The sequence below is a fragment of the Parus major genome, chromosome Z, assembly GCF_001522545.3.
Source record: "Parus major isolate Abel chromosome Z, Parus_major1.1, whole genome shotgun sequence".
In the NCBI taxonomy this organism is placed as follows: domain Eukaryota; kingdom Metazoa; phylum Chordata; class Aves; order Passeriformes; family Paridae; genus Parus; species Parus major.
In genome coordinates this window covers 16,940,364-16,958,423 of record NC_031799.1, presented here as the reverse complement: position 1 = coordinate 16,958,423, position 18,060 = coordinate 16,940,364, and the positions used below count along the sequence as shown (strand labels likewise).

The 18,060-nt window shown below is 41.1% G+C and overlaps 1 long non-coding RNA gene across 1 annotated transcript in view; it reads right to left on the bottom strand.

Moving 5' to 3' along the window:
• Nucleotides 1–954: 954 nt before the first annotated feature.
• Nucleotides 955–18,060, bottom strand: part of LOC107216281 — a 35,159-nt gene continuing 18,053 nt past the window's right edge. The window contains exons 4-6 of the long non-coding RNA XR_004500430.1: nucleotides 9,543–9,633; nucleotides 9,064–9,178; nucleotides 955–1,201 (exon numbers count right to left, since the gene is read on the bottom strand). This is a non-coding gene — a long non-coding RNA (uncharacterized LOC107216281). The remainder of the gene's footprint in view (nucleotides 1,202–9,063; nucleotides 9,179–9,542; nucleotides 9,634–18,060) is intronic.

Sequence of the window (18,060 nt, the reverse complement as noted above, 5' to 3'; positions counted from 1 at the left end):
CCCTCCTAAGAGACTTCAGCATTTACAGATTCACATGCCTTTCCTAGGAATGCAGATTAAGGAAGATCTCATGTCTGATGTCATATTCAAAGTATCACAAATATATGTAAGCACTTCAGAGGAGACAAAAGCCTGTTCTACTGTTACCTTTTACTGTTACTTTTACTGTAACCTTTGGAGTGAGAAAAAGTCACTATACTGTGGGTTTATGTGCTCAACTATTTCAATGCCAAAGGATTCTGACTTTTTTTGTGACTCACAATGAATAACAAGGTGTATAAAGTAGAAAATATTTATGCACTAAATAATGGTTACATTTTGCAACAAACAGGCCCGAAAAACTCAACGAAACAAAAACTCCCTACCAGAATCACCAGCTGTACAGGTTTATAGCTAGGTACAGACAACTCATGGAAGTGATTTTTCCAGAGTTTTCCTTTTCCCATCAGACTCTCCACTTCTGCATCTTACTTTATGCAGCATGGATGTAGCTATAAGCTGTAATAAGAATTCTTCTGAGACAAGTTTATAAGCTTCACTGTGAATGAAATATGGTACAACCTGCTGTCAAAATTCTCCATCTGACATCGAAGATTACTTTAAACACCTGACTAAATGCTTTTAGACAAGTTCATCACATCTCAAAGTCTTATGAGCCATACATCACTAAATTAAGTAAATTAAGTAAACTAATTTATTTAAATTAAATTAAGTGCATTTTTATATTAAGTAAATAAGGTAAAATATTTGCAGTAGAAAAAAAATCTGATAAACCATTTACTGCCAGGGTCAGTATACATCTGTCATCAGCAGACCTCAATTCAGAGACTATCTGAGCTCACATGCACTCATTTCAGAAGGGTGGGATTATGATACCTGTAATGAGCCCAAACATGAACTATTTGGAGAATGGGAATAGAAAAGTATTCAATTAGCAATAAATATGGGAATGGGTAAATGAAATAATAAATGTGTTTAATCAGTCTGGGTCATATATGATCAAGCATATACCTTGGAGTGTAATATCAACAGGAAAATATTTTGCTGCCAGATAATATGGAATATGTTGGTAAAAACTGGTTTCAGAGAATTCAACAGAAATTCTCCAGTCTTTCAGTGTCTGAGTTCACAACAAGGTTTTGTAGCCGTCTTCCTTTCTTCTGGATCCTGCCTGTGTGTAGTATGAGGTCATTCTTTTCACCTGAAAGCAAAAGGCAGCAAAATTGGTATCTTTTCGGTGCAAAAACTAGTTTCTGATTCACTAATCTAGACCTCAAATACTTCAATTCAATTAGTTGTTTACAAAGAAGTTCCTTCTTACTTTGTGGCTTTTGCGGGTTTAAGATTAATCCAATTGCTGGAAGAAAAACTCTGGGATCAGACACATTGCAAAGTTCTAAAATATTCCAGGTCAAGAGGAAAGAAAATAGTTTAAAAAAAAAAGAAAAGGGTTTTAGAGAGTTCATATCCTAGGGGGCATCAGCCATGTAAGAACCTCAGCCCCTCCAATGCTGGGGGTTTTCCTGCTGCTACAGGACCAGTGATGGCAGTGGTGCAGCCAGCTGCTGAGCCCAGGATGTCTGTCACCATGAACCTGCAAGCAACATGCTTGGAAGATGCAAAAATCTGGGTCCAAGCCTTCAAGCCCTGCATCGCAGGAAGCAGGGTGCAGAAATGTTTATGCTTCTCCCAATTCTCTGCTATCTGGCAGCTCTGCACACATTTCCGCCAGGAGTTTCCAACGTGTCAGTAACATGGTGGGCTCTGAATATATTTTATGCCTCACACTGTCGGATTAAACTCTATTATTAATCATGACAGCTCACTATGTTTCATCCTTGCCAGGAGTCTTGGCTGGCATATCCTTGTCTCCCTGTAACCAGCCCAGTATAACCTCTTTTTGTGTGTGTGTGGGCAAGGACCCCCAACAGTGCCTGTGTCATCAGTTCTGCTGGTCCCCTTTCCTTCCCACTGCCTGAGTGCCGAGGCACCCCAGAGTGCTTTGCCTTCTCCACCACACCAGTCCCAAGACACATTCCCAGGGGATACACCATCCTTCCCACAGCACCACCACAGGACAATTTTTGCAGATCACCCAGAGTGCATCCATACAAATGCAGTTGTTCAAAATCAGGGGGTGATGTGAAGGAAAAAGTACATTTTTGTCAGTGGAAAAATCATAATGCAAAGGAGTACACTGACACCTGTCTTCCTTTAAAACTGTGTTTCTCTCACCTACCAAGTGAAAAAAATATTGTTGTGATTCATCCTGTCCTGATTGTGTACATCTGAGATGCTCAGCCTGTCATTATTAAGACACGCAAAATCTGTCAGGGTTCTGTAAAATTATTTTGTTTTGCTTCACAAGTCTCACTTCCCATATTTCATTTTAAGAGAATGTTATTCCCTTTGTCTAAATAGCACAGAATAACACCCATGCTTGTTGAATTGACACAATATCTGCCTATCCTGCAGCTGCATGATGCCAGGTGTGGGCAACCAGAAAAGAACCTGCTATGTCCCACAGAGCATCCTACAGAGATTTCTGGGAGCTCAAGGGGCTGGGAGGCAAGGGATGGCAAACCTCTGTATGGCATACCAGCTCAAGCCTGGAAGTGCTGTTGTAGCATCTGTGCAGCATTGTGCTGTCAGTCCGTGGGACTTGTGAGTGATAGCAGCTTTCAGTGGTGACTGCACTGCTTCCAGGCTTGAACTGGCTCACCCAAAGGCATCTGACCAGCCTCTGCCCCTGCCCACATGCTCTGTTGGCTTGGCTGCCTCTGTCACTACAGCTTCCCAGCAAAGCAGAGATGAAAATTTGCAGAGCACCAGCTCAGCCCCAACCTGCCTCCAGCTCACGTGCCTTGGCTGCTGTCTACCACTTCCTCCTCAAATGTTACCTCTTACGACATTGCCGATTTGTCATTGGCCTGAGAAATACCAATAGCACTCAATGCTGCTATGTCCTTCCTCCAGAGTATTTTATGCTTGTGAGGACAGTGATAAATCCTGCAGCAAAGCCTTTATGCCCAACAAATCTGAGGAAAATTTTATGACAAAACTGCCACAAAAAAAAGGAAAATACTATGCAAGATAGCTGTTTTCATCATCTTGAATAACAAAGAAAACATTATTTCTAATCCATCCAGTCCGGAGCTTCTTTGTGCAACTCTGGACAAGACTGAGGGAAGAAAAAGCCTACTAGCAGCAGCAGTGGCAGCTCAAACAGCACAACACAGCTCTGAGCTCAGACACTGAGCCCCCAAAACGTGACAAAAGACCCAATTATACCAGTAGTGTAACCTAAAACAAGTAACACTGCAGTTTTTCCATGACACTGAAGTCATGTCATACCAGTTGCACTGCTGTATTGCACAAAGTTTGTCATGAACTCGCTGACCAGTGCTCATCAGATTGTCTTCCCCTGGTTAAAATATCCCCCAGTCCCTCGCTCAAGTAATAAAATGGAGCTGCCAAAAAAGCTGGCAGTGCAACTCACTTCATTCAGCGCATGCCATGCTGCAGCTCTCGCCACAGCCAGTTCTCCCATGGTAGTGTAGGCATCACCATGGCAGCAAAACCTGCACAGGAACTAACTTCTTAGCCACACAGCAGACTGGACATATGGACATCCAAGAAACACTCCTCACTTTGTCAGAGACTTCCATTAAACACTAACAAAAGCTCTCACATCTTTTCCAGTTGTGCCTATTCCACGTCATGAAACTGAATCTGGATTTGAATACACATTTCCTTAGTACCCATTTCTCTCCTGGTCAAAGAGGGAACCCTGAAGCCTGTGTCTCTTACTCAGTGTTTCTGCAACACCTACCAAAATAGGGATATGATCTCAGCTGAGGATTTCAGACCCTATTATCATAATAAGGCATCGCAGTATATACTTCCTAGTGTCTGAGGTTTTCTTTCACCAAATTTTTTTCCAGTATTGCTAAAATAGAAATGATTTTCTGCCCAGGGGAGGTTCTGAGCTGTCACCCAAAAGTGGAAGAAATTATTAATTTTGTACCTTTGCCTCCACAAGCCTCTGGAACAACAGCATTCAGATTAAATGTATTGACTTGCCTATTGCAAGAGGAAATTCCAGTGAGAAACCTGTTTCTACTGGTTCCAGGCAGCTAGCACAGGCATAGATCTTCATGCAGTCTGTTGTTTTCTGGAGCAAATACTCTTTCTTATGAAATCAAAAGGGGCTGATTCAAAATGATAGAATTCAGAAGAAATCAAAAGATAAAGAACATTAAATATAGGTTAGTAAGGCACGCAGAAACTTCACTTCTTGCCATGAAAATGAAAGATAGCCATCAAAATTTAAGGGGCACTAAATAGTTATTGGCTCTGAAGGAGTAAAGAAGGTAAAATACCCTGAATTCATGCAACCACACAAATCTGATCTTTACCTAAAAGCACATCTAACACATTATAAGGGCTCTTCCCCCATTTAATCATATGATGCAGGCCAAATCCAGCTTAAAAGAGCCCCTATCACTTCAATAAATTTGGCAGATGGCTGAACAAAGCACATTGTACCATTCTCAGCTCTCAGTTACATCATTGCCACTGCAACGAAAAATGCAGTAGTGTGTAACTGGGAGATGCATTTCCCATGTTGTGTGAAGGAAATAGCTGTACCCTGCTCCTGAAGAGATGTGAGTGAAAAGCTTGTTTCTGTATTTCAGTGTGTAACTTACCTATGCATCACTTCCCCATCATTTCTGTGAATGTAAAAAACTAGACTCCTGTCTCAGTTTTATGATCAATGCAGTCATTGTCAGGCTTACAGAACTTGTTCCAAAAAGTTTCCATTTACAAGTTGAGTGTTGCTGTATGGGCTTTCTGTACTCATAAAGACAGCATCAAAAAGAATTGGCACAGTAAGCTGACTTGAAAATAGAGAGATGTTGTGTATTAGGCAGCTGAATAATGCACAAGAATGCTAAGTCACCTATTTAACTCTTTCAGCAAAAAGAAGTAATTACGTGCAATTTCCCTTCCTCAGAATACAAAGTCTAAGAGGAAATTATTAATGGTAAATACTGCTTTTGTGCCATTGGCACACATGAAATGCTCCAAAATAAGGGAGAGTCCAATTGCCAGCAAAGAGCTCAGTGTTGGAGATGGAAGATCATCTTTTAAAAATCAGCTTTTATATAAGTGACCCCTATGTTACTACAGAGCTATCTTATGTTCCCTGATACTTCACATATTTCCCAACTCCAAACTTTTAGTAGGAAAGGCATCATACACCATGGTTAAAAAAATAAAATAAAAATAATAAAAAAAAATTATTTTCCTGTCAAATAGGTCTTGCATTTTGATGAAGTCAGTGGAGAGTAGTTATTTCCACTGCATATGGAAGTTTAGATCTCTAGCACCAGATCACTTAATACTACTACACAGCTGTGTGCTGATCTGTTGTCCACTCCCCCTAAACACCATTAGAGATGCTGGACTAGCTGGATGCAATTTGACCAGAGGTGAGCAGATCTTACACTACCTACATGAAGAGACCTATTAGGTGTTCCCCTGGCATTTAAGAAAATACTTCAGTTCATCTCCCAAATGCTTAAATTATGGTTTCTTTGAAGGACAACTTCAAAGAGATTTTTATTTTGTGTTTGTGACATTTTAGTGAATTCATTACACACAATGGTGGCTTCTGCCATGTAATTTTCCTGTCCAACCATAAATTTCCTTTTAAAAATAGAAGTGTATGGAAGAGATATGAAAAATATTTTCTAGTATATTGCTCATATGTTCAGTGTTGTGGCCTGGAATATTATATGACCTGAAGGAAGGAGAATTAACAGTATGTCACAGTGATTTTGATTAAAAAATACATCCAGATTTATGAGAATGGCATTGCTGAATTGCTCAGAGCTCCATGGAAGCTTATGATGTGTTTAGGAATTGAAAAAATTAACCAGATTTTTTATGAGTTCCCAGTGATGCTGTCAAACAATTTAATTGGAAGGAGTCAAGACAATATTTAATATTTATTTCAAAATAGGCCTTAGTAATGATTTCTTTTTGGCATAGCATCATAGTATGGTACTTAACAAACAGATCAGGTAACTTAGCACCATTATAATACTGGGGAGGAGGGAGAAAGAAGGGAGGAGGAGGGAGAAAAGAGAAATAAAAGCCACATCAAGATACTTAGACACTTTAACATTTTCAAGGAAACAGGGTAATTGCAAGTCATCACACCAATCCTGGGCTGCCTCCACCTCATCCTCAGAAAATGAGGGCAAGATTCACACACCTCCCGAGCTAACAAAATTCCGGGTTGCAGCAGCTTCTCACTAGAGTTAGCAGGGAAAGGAAAAAATACCCCAAAGTTCGCAAAAAAATGTGTCAGCTCCCACTGGACAAAAGAAAAATCAGACCTTGTCTGCACACACAGCAACAGGCTGTGTTTCCTGTCTCACCCCACACTGTCTGCTCACAGATGAAGTGGCTTTGCAGTGACTTTTCATTTCCCAGCCTCCAAAGAAGCTACAGAAATTCATGTGTTCCAGAATGTAATTGAGGGGGAGATAGGCAAACTGAAGGCTGGGTACAATTAAGTGCTGAAAGGGAAGGGAGCAGGTCTAGGTAAGGCCACTACATGATGAGCCTGTGTGTATCTGTCACATCATTTACAGTGCTCAGGCACTTAAAGGAACTAAGTTATGACAGAATCCTTAATCCTTAATGTTAACCTCTGAATAGCCAATACCAAAAGTTTTAGGAAGTAAGAAGATGTATTTCATCACAATCACATCTTCACAGTGACCTACTCTTGAATAACTGTAATTACATATTATTTCTGGGATTTGGTACCTTAGGGACTTATCACACAGAAAATAATCTGATTGCTAACTGCAAGGAACAAATTTTGCAAAGCTGCTCAGAACTGCTGCTCCTTCAGAGCAGGATGCAGTTCAAAAGAAAAGTACTGCCATAGTAAGTCTATTAAATAATCCTACATGAGATTGGATGTGCAAGAGATAAAAGATACAATTAAAACTGATTATTTTAATTTTAGTATTAATGGAATTAGAACAAATAGACAGATGGAAAGAAAGTGGAATAGGCAGATAGAGTGAGCATTCTCCCACCACTGTACACCACAGCAATATTCCCACAAATACAGAAGGGATGGAAACAATCCTTTTCTTCCTGTGAGAGATCTTCACATACAAAGAGTACCTTGGTATCAAAGAGTCTTAAAATTTGAGGAGATACTTTTTCCAAAAGCAAAGATCTGCAATTAGTTCAAAATAGTGATTTCCAGCTTCACAGTGTCAACTGGCGCAGGAATGGTGGAAAAATCTGTAGAATAACATCTTAAAAACCTAAAATTGACTTATAGATGGAATGTAAGCCAGAAGATGAAAACAGTGGGACATACTTCATTCCAGTTTTGCAGAAAAAGTCCCATGGGGATTAAATCTGACAACGCCAAATCCATTTTCCATGGCAGGGTTATGCAAATGGGAGCACACAGCCAGCACTTTCCTAGGGAAGTTGGTCTCAGCCTTTACTGGGAAGAGGCCTTGTGGAAATGGAGCAAGGCATTCCAAGACGGAGGTGGGGCAGGCTGTTCCCCTTGCTACAGAGCTGCATATTTCCACACCCAGCGATGATGTTTAGGCTTGGCTCTGACTCCAGCTGCTCAGTTTGTTTTGGGGAATGCCTCAGGAGAGTAAGAGAGCTCCTAGCACAGCCACAGCCATGCAGATTCCCAGCTCACTCCCAGGTACAGAAGCTGCACACACACCTCCTAAGGGACCTGCATGCAAAGAGCCAAGAGCCTGGCAAGGGCTATGGGACCATGTAACGCATCCATCCACAGGAAAGGTGATCATTTAAAAGGAAATAGCGATTTGGTGTGTAATCAGGCTAAGATCCTTAACTTTTGCCTGCAAAATGACTAATCACCATCATCCTAAATGAAGCAGAGAGTGCACTTTCAGTGGCAACTCTGCATGGAAGAAGAGTGCCACCTTCCTGTTTCTAAACCAGACCCTCCCAAATCCCCTCCACCAGCAGCCTGCCCTCCTTTTGCAGTTTTTAATACACCCAGCTCACAATCCTACTCTTTTACAGTCTTAATAGACAAGTTATCATTGAGATATAAAAGCAGGAGAAAACTAGAGACAAGAGCATGGATATGACTCCAGTAAAAGAGAAGGGCTGTGTTAATTTGCCGGAAATTCCATTTTTTCCCCTCTCTCTCAAAACCGTGTACAAATTAGACATTTACATGATAGATGAGTATGTTCCTTTCTTAGGGAAAGTACTCTGCTGGAACTCAGAGCTCGGGTAAGTTCCATGTAATGTGGCCGTTGCCAAGGAAACTACTTGTTCTTAATTGAATAGTAGAGAAAATATTTGTGTAACTTATTGGCACATAAATTAAGGTTGCCCTTGAGCAGCCTTAAACTCACACAACCTTTTCTTTTTTTTTTAAACAAATTGTCCTAGTTTCTTAGATTTTCTTCTAATGTGCAAATATCATGGAAGAGTCACACCATGTAGGTGGCCCCTTCTCTGACTCTGACCACTGTTAAAGTTGCACAATGCGTAACTTCAGGACCTGAAAAAGAAAAATGTTGACTATTTCAGAGGTGATGACAATACAATCCAAAGCAAGTACAGGCTAGGCAGGAAAAAGGTAATAAAATAAGCTCTTGCAGATAAATTTTCTCCCAAAAAGACTGCCATGTACTCAGTGATGACAGTGATGATAAGCTCAGATTACCCACACTGGTGTAGCTCCACTGAATTCAACAGATTGATGCCGATTTAGATCTGCTGAGCCTTTTACTTATATGGTGTCTTTTCTCTGCTACTGTTTTTTACAACATATTCAAATTACTATTGCTTTCTAAAGAACAAAAGAAGTGGGTTTCCAAAACAAGGGTTTACTTTTGTGCAAAATCTGAGGGTCAGAACAGGCTAGTTAAGCCATACTCTGCTGTTACTGATGTGAAGGATCCACAGACTTTGCACGGCCTCTTAGCAAAGGAAAACTGGGACAGATATGGACTACATCACCTTTCTCTTAACTTCCATTCTCTGGATGCTGCTGGGAAACAGGGAAGCATCATGGACTGGCTAAACCAGATGCTGAAGGTGAATTCTCAGTTAAGTAGTTCTTTTTCAGTTATTCCTGGCAGGAAAAAAGAAAAGGCCTTAATTAAAGAGGTCATCTTGCTCTTTAACAGGAATTGTCAGGAGAGAGGCATGGGATAACCAAGTAGATTATACGGCTTGAAAAACATGCATTTTTATTTTCTCTCTCCCATACACAGAATGCTCATCAAATACCATTTACAATAATTTTGAAACACTGATGTCTAATTTATTTGAAGCTTCACTGGAATGGTATCATTGAGTAAGTCACAGAAAGGAGGAAATAAAATTAGGGTAGTTAGATTTGGATCTTGTAAGAAATCATTTAACATCAGTAAACATTAAACTAAACTATTTAGCTTTCTCTTGGTAAATTGTCTTCTCTTAAACCATGGTCTTACTATTTCAGAGATGAGGAATGGTTCTTCCATCAGAAGGTTCTTCAGAAAACCAATCATCATCCTGGACTGCAGGATCCCTCCAACAAAGCTACTGTATTAGAAGTCCACAAAAATGCATTAAAATAGTAGACCACTGAATATTTATAGTATTTAGCCCTTTGCCACTCATTTATTTCATTTTCTTAATAAAATGCAACCTTTAAAGTTCAGACAAAAAACAGATTATTTTTAAGTAATTCCCCCTTCCACCAAAGATGAGGGAGGATAGTGATGAGTGTGGTGTCCTTTCAGTCAGTGATAAGCCACTTCAGAGTCCATAAAATCAGGTAACTGAGAATAAAGTTTGCTTAATTCAGGGTTATGTGCCTGTCAGAAAAACACACTGAATAAAATGTAGCAAAATGCTATCTGACCAGGGCAGGGAGCCCAAACAGCATCATATAGGTGACCCTGTCATTCAAATTGAACTTGTATTAATAATGGTCCTTAACAAGCTGTCAATCTCAAAGGAGAGCCTTTTGTGCCTTTTCCCTGATGCTTTTGTGTTCGCTTACTCGATGGCCACAAATCAGCCCTAGCTGAGCTGCGGTCAGTCCTAGGGCAGCTTGGGAAAAACGAAGCTTCTTTCTCCTTGTCCTCCCTGTGCTCTTGCTTTTTTCCCTTTTCTTTGCCTTTCACTGCCACACAAATCATAAAAATTGCAGGCTGGGGTCAAGCTGTGTAAAACAAGCAGATACGAGTTTCCTCTTTGTTTCAGCGCAGAGCACAGATGGGAGGAGGGAAACTGCTGTTCCACTGAGATAACTGCCGGATAGAAAATCTGAAAGTATCCCAATGACACTGGGAGACAGGGCATTTTTCAGTCAGCAGGAAACCCAAATGGATTTCTTAATACCTGCTGAACAGTAATAGCAAACAACTCTCTGAGTACTTAAGCTCTGCTCCACTTCTCCTACCTTTTCCTGTAAAATGCAAAAAAGAAAAAAAAATGTAAAAAATACAAACCAAACTAAGACTAAACAAAAACTACCACGCTAAGGCCAGAAAATAATCTGAAGGTTTGGACAGGCTACAGAAAAGCCCAGCACTCTCAAAACCTTGCAGCAATCAGTGATCTTCCATCATTTCTGCAGGTCTGCTGGTGGCCTGTTCCTGGACTCCAAGCAACTGAAGTGCAGAGTGAGAAACACAAAGCTTAACCCAGCTAAGGACACTGGTATCAGCTGTACTTTCAGAGCTGTGTTCTCAGTTACTTCAAGATACAGTGATAAAGAGCAAACTTCTCACTTGGCACATTAAAGGTGCTGTGAGGCTAGTCTCAACAGTGGGCTTGCTCCATCCCTTTAGACACAATATAAGAGTTCACCATGCTGTGAACTTCAGCAGTCTCTGGAGACGGTGAACCTCAGCATCTCCTGCATCTCCTAGGCTCCAACCTGCCTCTGCATACAATCTGGGTGATGTAAGGCACAGCCAAACACACCCTATCTCTGCAGGCTTTGAGCCCTGCCTGCACCCTGGGTGTAAGCAGTTATGTGGACAGACAGCCTGGGAGCCTGGGACAGCAGGATCTCTGGCCTGGGGATGCCCCTTCCCCAGCTCACAGCTGGGGTGCCATGTGACGTGTGCTGCCTGATTGCTCTTGCTGGGCTTGGTTGCACCCTGTGCTCCAGCATCACGATCAAAGCAGTACACAATAATGAGAGTGTTTGCAGAAAGGCTTCTGATCAGTCTACCCAGTCTCACTGGATTAAGTCCTCTAGGGTATGTTCAGTTTATCTTGATTTGCATTCAAAGCCAGAGTTTACGCAGTGACTGCAATACCAGTTAGGACTGTGACAACTCTTTTGACATTTCACTAGTCTAAAATCCCAGCTGTAGAGAATTTTAAATACTCTACCTCTTATGAGAACTCGGAAGTTCTCATAAGAGGTAGAGGTGGGTGGAAGAGAAGGAGAGAGAAAATATGCCTTTTATTCCAGTAGCTTCTTGCCCAGCTTACATGCAGCTATGTGAAATGACCAGGAGCATGGCTGTCCCTGCTTATTAGAAAATTATGCACTTGTCTCTTTGATATGGAAATTCAGATGATTTTTGTTAGCCATAACCATTTTTGTTTTTCCCCCCATCCTTGAGTAAGCATGTTTCTTGTCTGGGAAAGAGACACTTCCTATGAAAACTGTATTTGCCCTTGAATACTCAACATCACAAAAATAACTTAAAAACCACAACCAGTATAATGGCTGAGACAGGAAAAAGCTTAATATCATCACAGCACGGACACACAGAGGACAGCAAGTGAACCACATTTGGTTTGTGCAGCAACTTGTGCCCAGATTATGTTTCCTTTTTTTTTGTCACCAGCATGAGCAAACCATTTTCTCACTCTGATCCCATGTTCTGATTTTGCTGCCACTGGGATAATAATCCATACCTTCATTTTGGTATAGTGAGAAGTATTCCATTTGTGCAAAGTGCCTTGGCATTTCAGATGAAAGGGCATTTAGAAGTGAAAAGTGTTTTATTACCATTGTTATTGACTTGTTTGAAAGGCAAACCTCAGCCTGACAACACTCTGCTAAACAAACACCACCCAGTGCTTGAATTGGGCAGCAAAGCCCAATTCAATTACAGAAACCACCTACTTCTCCAAACTTTGTGAACTGAACAAATTACTAAGATCCAAATTCCACCTTTCGTTGTTAACAAGCTTAGCAAAGTGATGAAAGTCTTCTTTTCCCTTGATTGTTTTTTTTCATAGTTAAGCTTGTTCTCTTGTCAGCTCATTTCTTTCGTGTATTTCTTACAACATGATTTTTGAAAAGGAAGTGGAAGCACAGCTAATTGTAGTTATCTTCTTGCATAGCAGTGTAACCAAAATAAAAAGCTGACAGATGAGTCTTCTCAGCACTTTTTTTTGACCAGTGATGTACATTCTCATTCTTATTCCTTGAGCCACACTTTGCCACACATAAGGCATCTTCTGTTTGAAAAGATGCATGGAAATGTTGCTTCCCTCATTTCTAGCTCTCATTCTTCTACAGCTTTACACACACACAAAAATAATCATATTGTGCTTCTTTACCTTATACTAACAGCTGAAGATTGAAGCTAGTGACTATATATTAATTACAGTCACACCTTGGACTAGCCAAGGATCAGCTGGCTGATCTAACTGCTGGTACCAGGCACCTGCATGTCAGCAGTGTGAGGCTCTGCCTCCCATCCTGGTTTCACAGGACTGAGCCCCTGCTCATCCTGAGGAGGGCAAGCAAAAGCCTTGCACAAAACAGAGGAAGGGGACTGATGCAAAACCTTTGAGAACTACTGGCTTACAATAAAATCACTCAATTTGTGACCTATATTGCAGCTGACACCAGATAATCAAGGTTAAAGAAAAAAAAAAGGCTCATCAGTCATCAGTGACTATTCACCCTAGAGACACCTGGATAAATGTTTTCACAGACACCACTATCTAATGAAATGAGACTAATAGTTCTCTTGATTTATTTTATCTATCAATAAGGCATTAGGCATTTATTACAGAAGAGGAATAAAGACTCTAACAGGTTTATCCTGCCACACACTGAACTGGATAATTCAGTCTATTATCTGGTTTTGGCTTTCATGTAGTGATGACTGTGTTCTACTTACTAATGGGGTTAAATGGAAGCAGAATTAGGTTTCTCAGACCAGGACGTTTATTATGTTTTTTTACATGCTTTATATAGCAGTATTCCTACTTTGTTTTCCAAACTGAGATTGAAAATATTTTAAACCTAGGAAGGGAAGCATACCATGTATGAAACTTTCATATACAGAAAGCATTTGTCATAATTAATCTCTTTTCACATGCTAAGTCATACTCAGAACAAATGCAGGAATTGTAGCTTTGTAGCAAACTACACTGCTGTTTCCCAAAACTAGGTATGAGGTTTTAATTTGCTGATGGTAAAATGTGAAATGACCTGTAGATAGGATGCTGAAGAATGCAGATTTTATTATTGAGATGCAGAACATTGATTTAATTTATAAAGAAAGTGCAGTTCATGGGTTTTAGCAGCTGAAGTAAAAGACTTTTTTATTCATTATTCTTGGGTGTGCCAAAAGAGAGGTCACAGAAAGGCAGTCTTTCAATAGCAGGTCTTGGCAGGGATTTAAAGGCTAACTAACTACAGTTTGGAAGTGGGGCTTTTATCAGCAGTGCAGGTAAATACCACACTTAGAAAATTACATGAGGAAATCTGCCAAGGCTGAAGGGTCTGCAGGTCATCTGGAGGAGATGTTTGAAGCCTTACCTATTTAAATTTTAAAAAAAAAAAAAAATCAGAATGCCCTTTTCACATACTAAAGTCCAGTGAAAGGGCACTATCACAAGCAGATTTTCTGATAATGGGTAGGCACAGGTGGCTTCCTGTTGTTAAAAGCATCTTGGAAATATTAAGAAATAAAAATCAGTGGGCATAAAGGTTTCATTTTTGGGAGTATTTTAGAATGATATAGCCCTTTTATTCATTAATCATGCACCAATATCATATTAATCAAGAGCATGTGGAACTCTGCACTATTTTCCTGCATCAAGCCCCACACACATAAAACTTCTCCCATCTTCAAACAGCTTGGAGATGGCAATGCCTGCAGACAGCAGCTATTATCTAGATCAATCTCATGAAGTTCATACTCTGTTTGAAAAGCCAGGCCTGAAACAGGAATGAAGAGAAATAATCTGCCTATTTCCACTATGCAAGGGTGCATAAGAGACCTAGCCAAGAGAAACCTTTGTAGGTAGTAAACAGTGCGTGCAACTGGTGACTGTCACCAAACTGATTTTGACCCAAAGTTAATCACAGACCCTATCTGGTACATTTTCAAATAAACATCAGGTGGTGCTGGTCGAGTAGTGGAAAAAGGAGGACATTCCTACAGATGGAAGCATGGAAGCCCAGAGACTTTTCCCATATATGTGTACAGGCAAATGGACTTTTGCCTCTGAACCTGATTTTGTGAAGGGATCAGAGGGCCATAGAAACGTCAGCTAGACCTGCGGGCAGGTCTCTAGTTTGATCTCCATTTCAAAGAGGTTTATCACCCGCATCAGGTCAATTGCAGTTTTATCTAGGAAGGTTATGGAAACCTTCAAGAGTGGTGATTGAAAACCTTCCCAGGTAACTTGCTCCAGTGTGGCAAAACCTCCTGATGAAAGTGCTTTTCTTTATGCTCATCCTGGACAATCTGTGCTACAGTTGTTGCCCTTACACTTTGTCTTACCACGTCTAATGGCTAGGAATCATTTGGATTTGCAGTCTTACTAACTCCTTTGGAGTCATCATTTTATTAACTGCCTTTTAAGAACTTGTAGGCTGCCATAAATTCTTTACCTCCTTTTCATCAGATTAATAAGCCCAATTCCCTCAGTCCCTCTTAAGAGGTTCTGCACTTTAGGTCTGAAGATCTTGCAGCCGTCCATTGGGTTTTCTCTGGTTTTTCTACATCCCCCCTTGAACAAAAGGCACAACTTGCCTTATCCATTATGTGAGCACATCTGGTCACTGTTGACTCTGCCACCCACCCGTAAGTCTTACTCCTTTTCACTCTGGTGTTGTGCAGCCTGTCACTGCCCAGCCTGTACAGACATCAGATTATTCCATCCCAGCTCCAGAACTGTGTGTCCTTGCTGAATCCACAAGGCTGCATGCAGTGTGTCCAGTGAAATATTTGTCCAGGTGTCTCTGGGGTGAAGTTCTGTCTCTCAGAATTTCAGCCATACTCCAGGACTGGTGTCATCTGCATTTTGCAGAGGATATACTCAGTATCATTTCCCAGGTCACTGATAAAGTCATTGAACAATAATGGTCCTAGTATCAACCTTCAGGGTATCCTGCTTGCAACAAGCTGCCAAGCCACTCTTTGTCACCCTCTGGCAAGGAGGAGCAGCACTGGATGTACTGAATGTAGATAACACATCTCAGAGAGCCAGAAGCAATACTGTCACAGGTGGTGGCCAAAGGTGGCTTTAGCAGCAGGTTTGGGAAATAGCTGTGATTTTCGCAGCTGCTTTGTAGAGACAAACCAAAACCTTATAGCAGAGCATGGCTGACATGAGCTGAGTCTGAGCATTCTCCCTATAGATTAAACCAGATTAAATTTATTGAGTTAGAGGGGAATGATATACACCAGGATCCCCAGTAATAGCAGCATTCTTCATTTCAGCAAAGTCAGTGGAGAGAAATTGAATGGCATGTTCTCTGGCTGCAACAGATAGGTGGTGGACAGGACTGACATGGATTCCTCTCAGACCTGTGGGCATCAGTGTCTCAGTCTGTTTGCTCTTGTGTTAGAGACTGGCAGGAAATGGAAATGAGGTAGTGAAGACTGTAGCATCAGGAAGAATCTACATGTATTCCACTTTACCAAAATTCTTCCTAATCCTACACATCCTGGAGGCATTAGCTATTTTACCCCAAGTAACCAATTTACTAGGGAGTAAAGAAGCTCAAAGTAACACTTTTCTTTCCCATCTGCTTTCACAAATGGAAACAGGACCCATGGAATTAATTACATTAGTTATAAATCTCTAATATTTTGAAGATATATTTTCATGAAGAAGGGCTTTGATCAAATATACTTTTACCAAGGAAAATGTCTGTCATAGCATAGATCATCTCTCTCCCTTGCAGCTCTGATCCCATCAAACCAACTGATTTCCCTTCAGGCACAGGGTGTAAGGCTACACAGGAAATACAGTGTGGCAAGAGAGGCCAGGCTATAAAAGCAAAGGGGGATAAAATATTCATTTTCCAAGACACAAAAAATAGTTTTGTATCAGCCAAAAAATGTCAGTATTCACATCCACAGAGAGAGAGAATAGCAAAACACATATCTAGACCTCTTCCTTTAGGATACAGAGTGAAAAAACACTTTAAAAAAACCTCAAAAACCTAGGGTAATCTTAGGGTAATTTTAGTTCTGTAGGCATCATTGATCATGGATTTCACCAATTCATCTAGTTAATAAAGGCCTTCCTTCAGGACAGAATCATTAGGACAATGTGAGCAGGTGGCTTCCAAACTTTGGAACCTTCTGGATATTTTGTCCTGGGTTACAGAGGACTAGGACTTCCATGAACTGCAGAAACATAGGCACCTCATACATCTCAGTTCTGCTTTCTAGGGGTATTTACACTGGCAAACTCTCTTAATTTAATTGGTGTGGGGGAGGAAATTTCAACTCTTAAAGCATTTAGGAATGTCAGACTGAGGACTTCACAGCAGTGTGATTGAAACTGGGAGCTGAAGTGAGTGCTGGAGCATCAGAGAGTTTCCCAGGGTCAAGGAGGGGGAAAAAAAGTAGTAGTGAGTTGGAACATGTGTGAGAACATGAGAAAAGCTAAGATGGGTCAGTGACCATGTCAAAGAAGGGTTTTTTTGCTGGATGGGAGGCTGGCCCAGAGTGGTCAGCATGACCTCAGAGGGAGCAGGGGGAAAATGGCATGTCCCTCTTCCTCCCTTTAGCATCCTTTTTCCCCTAAGCCTAAGAAAGCTCCAGGGAAGAGAAGCCCTCTACTGTCAGAACATACTGCTCTGAGACACACACACAAATGCCTCATGAGCTGTGCTGTGTAATTTCCCTGCTCACATGGAAACAACAAGTAGAGTGAGAACTTTAGGCAAGGGCTCATGACTTTGTTTCACTAAATAAGTCGTTCAGAGAGAGGAAAAATACCAACCAAACCCCAAATAGTGTGTGTCATAGAAAAGACTGCATTCAGTCAAATGTTGAAAAGAAGCATGGGCATGGGCTGCCAACACATCTGACAATATTGCAGCCCATTCCTGGCACAGATGTGCCAAAAGGGAGGGAGGGAGGGAGGGACACAACATTTGTTGAACAGCTATGTGATGGGATTTTAGCTGGAAGGCTTCTGTACACTTAGTCACACACAGAGCTTCTCTCAGTGCAGGGAATAAACCTGTGCCATGACAGGGCATGATGCTCTATTTCTTTCCAAGTCTTTCTCAAAGGACCATGCAAAGCTGAATTAATTCCTCTATGCAAAAATTTTCTGAGACATCCCATCCAGAGATATTTTCCCTATTCAACAAGAGAAGTGATTTTGAGTGCTGAACTTCTATGTAATATTTGCCATAACATCACTGAGAAACAGCCAAGTACCTAAGCACATGCCCACATTACTGAGAAGCCCAAGCAGTGCAGTTCAGGGTCCCTGGCAGCATCTGAGGGCTCTGCCCCACAGGTGTGGTGGCCCTGACACCATGGTCCATTACCACAGTACTCTGCACTGGTGGGAAGCTTCAGCTCAAGGCTGCAGAACAATTTTCAAGTGGTCACCTGGGAAAATCAAACTCTCTGGCTACTGCAGTTACCCCCCTCAATCTTTGCTTCAGAACAGAGTGGCAGGGAGCCACCAAGGACTTCTGCACTGCTCCCAAGGGGTGATGGGCTCTTGGTGGGGTGTAAAGCAAGAAGAGCCTGCAATCTGATTGTAAAAAATGCAAAG